Here is a 7,201-nt window from a genome sequence, read left to right as displayed (position 1 = left end):
ACCCCATTATTTTCTTGTGCATCTGTTGTTGAAGTGACATAGGATAAAAATTATCCTCCATGGTCAAATATCCAGATAGTTATTGTCCGAGTGACATAGTAGTTTAAATAACACATCCTTAAAAATCATGATGGTTCTTGGAGGATACCAGAGAAGAACATGTGGTAGCATGAGAGAAGTCATAAGATGTTTCACAATCTCACAACATAACCCAAGAATTCAATTTATTGTCTTGAGACGTATTGAAAAAATCTCTCACTTAAATAGTACAGTCAGTTTTTGCTTGGCTAATCTCATGACATCATGATATTTCACTTTTGTTAAAGCTAATCCTCTTAGCCCTATTTGTGCATGGTACTGCACACCTCCTTGTGGCTCTGTTAGACCTGGAATCCTTAGCATGGTTTCCTCTAAACCTTTGCCTTCTGACTTCGTGTTTGCTGGCTTTGCTTTTGTGGGCTTTAGGACTCTGAGCATTTTACCACTGCTGACCGGTGCTAAAGTGCATTTGCTGTTTCCCTATATGGTACCATTAGCTTACCCACAATTGGCATATTTAGTTTACTTGTAAGTCCCTAGTAAAGTGGCACTGTATGTGTCTAAGGCCCGTAAATTAAATGTTTGTGCACCCACTTAAGTATCCATTTAAAAGTGACTCAGGCCTTTCATTGCAATTGCAAAGGCTGTGTGTTCAGTTTTAAACAGCCATTTTGACCTGGCAAAAGGTAAACCTTCCTTTTTAATACATATAAAAAACCTAGGCCTAAACCTTCCTTTTAAATACATATATCACTCTTATTGAAGGCCCTAAACAGCCCACACAATGGGAGTTTAGGTGTGTGTTAGAAATGGGGTCTTTGGTTGTCAGTCAGGTAACCCCCAGTCCAAGCAAGGACCCTCACTCTAGTCAGGGTAAAAGAGAATCACCCTCAGCTAACCCCTGCTTACCCCCTTGGTAGCTTGGCACGAGCAGTAGGCTTGACTTCAGAGTGCTAGGTGTAAAGTATTTGTACCAACACACACAGTAACTTAATGAAAACACTATAAAATGACACAACACAGGTTTAGAAAAATAGGAAATATTTATCTAAACAAAACAAGACCAAAATGACACAAATCCACAATACACAAGCCAAGTTATCAATTAAAAAGCAAAAAGAGTCTTCATGTAGTTTTAAACACACACTAACACTGTTAGCGTGAAAATGTACCTTGGGTGCGTCAAAAATAACTCCGCACAGGTTAGTGTGCGTCAAAAAGGGCTTGCGATGCGTCGATTTCACTCATGAGCGAGACCATGCGTCGTTCCTCCTTTAGTCGGGTCGGCGTGCATTGTTTCTTCTCTCCACAGGCGAGCGATGCGTCAATCCGGTCAGCACTCTCAGGTCCGGGAAGGCCTTGCGTTGTTTTTACACGCCCAGTGGTGTTTGCGTCGGAAATCCAACCGCACAATATGATCCGAAAACCACGCAGCGCGGGTTGGGATCTCACCAGCCTCCGTCAGCGATGCTTTGTGTCGTTTCTCCAGCTCCGTGCATAGATTCTTCGGTCGCGTTACAGATGAGCGTTGATTTCCCAGCCGCAGTTCGGAGTCGCGTCAATCTTTTCCCCGCATGGCGTTCTGTGTGTGGATTTCTTCCTCTTAGGCTGCCAGCTTCTCCTTTCAGGGTCCAAGGAACTGGATGGGCACCACAGGGCAGAGTAGGAGTCTCTCCAGAGACTCCAGGTGCTGGCAGAGAGGAGTCTTTGCTGTCTTTGAGACTTCAAACAACAGGACACAAGCTCTAAATCAAGCCCTTGGAGATCTTCACAAGATCGAAGGCACACAAAGTCCAGTCTTTGTCTTCTTACTCTGGCAGAAGCAGCAACTGCAGGATAGCTCCACAAAGCACAGTCACAGGCAGGGCAGCTCTTCTTCTTCAGCTCTTCTCTGGGCAGAGGTTCCTCTTGGTTTCCAGAAGTGTTCTAAAGTCTGTGAGTTTGGGTGCCCTTCTTATAACCATTTTCTCTTTTGAAGTAGGCCTACTTCAAAGCAAAGCCTCTCTTGATTGTGAAATCCTGCCTTGCCCAGGCCAGGTCCCAGACACCCACCAGGGGGTTGGAGACTGCATTGTGTGAGGGCAGGCACAGCCCTTTCAGGTGAAAGTGACCACTCCCACCCACCTCCTAGCACAGATGGCTCTTCAGGAAATGCAGACTACACCCCAGCTCCCCTTGTGTCACTGCCTAGTGAGAGGTGCAACCAGCCCTACTGTCAAACTGACCCCGACAGGGAATCCACAAATAGGCAGTCATAGAAATGGTATAAGCAATAAAATGCTCACTAAAAGTGGCATTTTCAAACACACAATCTTAAAATCACCTTTACTAAAAGATGTATTTTTAAATTGTGAGCTCAGAGACCCAAACTCCACTTGTCCAACCGCTCCCAAAGGGAATCTACACTTTAATCAGATTTAAAGGTAGCCCCCCCATGTTAACCTATGAGAGGGACAGGCCTTGCAACAGTGGAAAACGAATTTAGCAATATTTCACTGTTAGGACATATAAAACACCTTACTATGGGCCTGATTACAACTCTGGAGGAGGTGTTAATCCGTCCCAAAAGTGACGGTAAAGTGACGGATTTACCACCAGCAGTATTACGAGTCCATTATATCCTATGGAACTCGTAATACGGCTGGTGGTATATCCGTCACATTTGGGACGGATTAACACCTCCTCCAAAGTTGTAATCCGGCCCTATATGTCCTACCTTAACCGTACACTGCACCCTGCCCCTGGGGCTACATAAGGCCTACCTTAGGGGTGTCTGACATGTAAGAAAAGGGAAAGTTTAGGCCTGGCAAGTGGGTACACTTGCCAAGTCGAATTTACAGTAAACAATGCACACACAGACACTGCAATGGCAGGTCTGAGACATGATTACAGAGCTACTTAGGTGGGTAGCACAGCCAGTGCTGCAGGCCCACTAGTAGCATTTGATTTACAGGCCCTGGGCACCTCTAATGCACTGTACTAGGGGCTTACTAATAAATCAAATATGCCAATCATGGATAAGCCAATTACATACACATTTTGTAAAGGAGTACTTGCACTTTAGCACTGGTTAGAGGTGATAAAGTGCCCAGGGTAACAAAAACTGCAAAATCAGAGTGCAGCACACATCAACAACCTGGGAAACAGGGGCAAAAATTTAAGGGAGACCACACCAAGGATGAAAAGTCTAACAGTGTGACTGAATGGGCCATCACTGGGAGGAAAGGAGGGAGGAGCTGGACACAGCCTCACTTTCACCTGAATAGGCTGTGTCCTTTCCACAAACAAAGGATCTGATGACCCTACATTGTCATTCCAGCCAACGTGGACCCACGGTAAGAGAGGCATGGATTTCTTTGCACTTCAAAACCATTGTCTAGAAGTTTCTCTCACCTTCTAGAAGCAGAGCATCAGGGTAAAAAAGACTGACCTTAGACACCACCACATAAGTACAGTTCTGGACCTCAGCTGGGGATAAGCCAATTTTACTACGTTTAGAGAAGAGAGCACAATCACTTTAGCACTGGTTAGCAGTGGTAAAGTGTGCAGAGTCCTATGACCAGCAAGATGAATTCAGTGGAGTGAGGCAAATGTTTAGGTGAGACTACCCTAAAGCTGACAGGGAATAAAATTAGCTCTCTTCAGATGCAGTGTGTTTCATGCATGTTTTGCTCTGTTTATTTTGTGTGTCCAGTGTTCTTTTCAAAGGTAGGAGTAGTAAGTATTATATAAATGCTGAAGTACAATACAATACAATACAATACAGCAAAACACTATGGTGGTCATTACAACCTCGGCGGTCTTTTAAGAAGACCGCCGAGGGACCGCCGTGCGGAAGACCGCCAGTAGTGGCGGTTTGCCGCTTGGCGTGTTATGACCGTTGGCTGCCCTCCGTCGTTTTTCCAACGGAGAGCCGCCAACAGCCATACTTGCAGGCGGCGGGGAAGTGGAGGTTGCTTCACCTCCACAGCTACACCAACAGAACACCGCCGAGCCATTCACGTCCCGTGATTCTGCGCGGCGGTGTTCTGTTGGTGGTGTGGTGTTGGCGGAGCTGCCCCCATGGCTCCCGTCCCCTCTCGGAGGATCGACGGAACAGGTAAGTCGATCGTCCGTTAGGGGAGGGGTGTTGGGGGGTGTTGTGTGGGTGCATGGGGGTGTGCATGTCTGTATGTAGGGGGTGTGTGTGAGTGCGTGTATGCTTGCGGGGGTGTTGCATGTTTTGGAAATGTGTGCGTTTCTGTCTATGTATGTCTGCACGGATGTGTGCGTGTATGTTTGAATGTGGGTGTGCGTGTCTGACTGTGTGTGTGGATGTTGGCATGTATGTCGGTGTGTGTGCCTGTATGTGTGTTGGTGGTGGCTGCGTTCGTGTCGCGTGTGTATGCGTAAGGTAATGTCGGGGGTCGGGGTGGAGAGGGGGGCCCTGCCACCTTTGGGGGGTTGCAGGGGTGGTGGGGGGTGTAGGGGAGGGAGTCGGGGTGGGGGTGGGGGAGACCCCTATCAGTGCCAGGGAAGAAATTCCCTGGCACTGATAGTGCTTACCGCCATGGATTTCATGGCGGTTCCTACTGCTGGAAATCCACGACAGTAAGCCGGGTCACAATACCGGCGGCGGTATTGTCACGGCCGCCGGGCTGGAGACCCGGGTCTCCAGCCCAGCGGTCGTCTCCACCTTGGTGGGCGGAACGGGGAAGCGGCGGATGACCATGGCGGTAACCGCCATGGTCATAATACTAAAAAAAAGACCACCAGCCTGTTGGTGGTCTTACCGCTGCTTTAATACCGTCAGCCAGGGTTGTAATGACCCCCCATGTTTGTTTTCTGCTTATATAAATTAAACTCAATCATTGATTTTGTTTTCTGCTGTAGTGGAGCACTGACCACCGTAAAAATGGAGCAAAACAGCACTTCCTAAAAAATATGATACTGGAGCCAACTGGAATCCTCTGGGCTGGGGGTGTTTGGGCCGTTAATTGAAAAATATGGTATAAACATGAATACAGAATAATGGGCAGTCATATTACGTAATCTGACCCTAGTCCTTTCAAACTATATAGATTTTGGCCCGGGAACCCCATTCCCAACGGCATTGTGCAATGTTTATGAAGAGGGAGGACTCTATCTCCCCAGGCCCAGTGCAATTGTGAAGAAGGAGGGGGCATATGCCCCCCCCCCGGGCCAGTTTTGTCCCCGAGAACCCCATCCCCCAGGGCCCACACTATATTCAGTGAAAATGGAGGCAGGAGGACCCCATCTCGCCCGATTTCATCCCTGGTTACCCCATCCCTCGAGGCCCAACAACATATTCAAGGGGGAGGGGGCACATAACCCCCCCTACCCAAGCCAATTGTGGCCCGAGACCCCATCTCCAGGGGGCCTGGCTGTATTTTACAGGGGAAGGAGCTCATGGGGCCCCCATCCCTGGGTCTATTTTAGCCCTGGAGACCGCTTCCCCATGGGCCTGGCACCATTAAGGTTGGGTGTTCTGGCACCCACCCAGCACACCCACCATATCCTGGTTGAGGGCCACAGAGCAGCCTCAAGGCCCCCGCGGCCCCAGCCAGCTCCCTGCACCCAATTGGAGCAGCCATTGCTCCTGCCAACAGAGAGTAGCTAATAATGTTGCTCCCTGCAGACGGGACCAATATTTTGATTTTTTCCCTTACCCACATTACTGCAGGCAGGGAAAGAGATCTAAAGTCCACTCCCAGCGGGCAGAAGCATTTTTGAATGTCCCGTCAGCTGGGAGCAGACTTGGTGTTTTCTCCAGTTTGGCAGAAGACCAAAAAAATGCTCCCGCCTAGTGCGGTCAGACATAGGATTCCCTGCCTGTGCTGCTGTGGGCAGGGAAACCACTATGTCCTGGGGTGGGCACCCAGGATATAGCTGCTGAGCCAGTCCCAGGGGTGAGCTTCCCTGGGCCATTAGTGGCTCAAGGAGGAGGGCTTCCCTTAAGGGAATTGGCTCTGGGAGTGGGCCCCCAGGGCCTTTTCAGGCTCTGATGTCATGCTATATGATAGTTTCACTATTTTACAAATGTGTAAAAGTCTAACAAGGACATTAACTTATGATACATCCGGTACTATTCTTCATTTCTCTCATTCTAGACTTAATTACATGGGGTTTCGAGTTTTTCTCTTAAAAAAGGGAAATTGTAGGTAAATAGGAGCTAATTTGCTAATGCTCCAGCCACCATCTCCCTATCATTATACCTAGACTTAATCACTCAGATATTGCACCAAATGCCATTTAACACGTTGATTTCAAATCTATTCATGTTTTCTTTTTTAAATAGACATTTTAAGGTTAGGCTTTGGAAACAGTAGCATCACCAGATAACAACAGTATTAAATATGGTAATGTGCATGCGGTAAACATCCAGTTAGAACTGTCCAAATTATAAATCTGATGTCTCAAAAAGAAGGGCTAAATAAGAAAATGGATACGTAGGCTTGATCAGAGGTGGGGCACTCGGGCGCCATGACCCAGGAAGGGCCTCTGACATGTGATACTTGTAAGGACCACTAAATCCACAGAGGATTAGAGAGCTGGAAATTGAGCTGACTGGAAAGTAAGTGACAATGATTGAGAAGGCAATGTCTGAGTTTCAATATTGATCCAGTTTAGGGTTTCTTAAAGATTTCCTTGGAAATGGAAACCTCTCATTTTTAAAGTGGTAATTAGATTCATTTGGGTTCTGAGGCTTCCAGTGACACAGACTGCTTAACTCTTTCTAAGACTGTGTGATATGACTTATACTCTGAATATTTGTTGGTAGTTAGGGGCATAATATTAACACAATGTCATGTTTTTTTTCAAACCTTTTGCAAGAACTCTCATTTGGAATACGGAGTGCAGCAAGTACGAATCCCTGGTTATCAACATCAACATAAATGGCTTTTTGGCAAAGTTTGACGCTTTTAGAAGCATGTGGGGAAATATGTATGCAAGATGAGTCTGGACAAACTGGTGGAGATAATGCAAAAAAAGTCGATGTTTCATAGGACCACAATATAAAACAATCATCAGACCCACAAACCTGATGCAGCTCCTTGTAGTTCCTCGTCCCAACCGATGCAGCCCCAACGACTCGCATCTCAGCCCTCAAAGCTCATCAGGTTGCTGCTGCCCTATGAATCCTCGACATGGACCTCATAGG

This window comes from Pleurodeles waltl, chromosome 6 (genome assembly GCF_031143425.1).
Source record: "Pleurodeles waltl isolate 20211129_DDA chromosome 6, aPleWal1.hap1.20221129, whole genome shotgun sequence".
NCBI classification, from domain to species: domain Eukaryota; kingdom Metazoa; phylum Chordata; class Amphibia; order Caudata; family Salamandridae; genus Pleurodeles; species Pleurodeles waltl.
The sequence above is the reverse complement of the archived record's forward strand: the minus strand, read 5'-3'. Positions refer to the sequence as shown.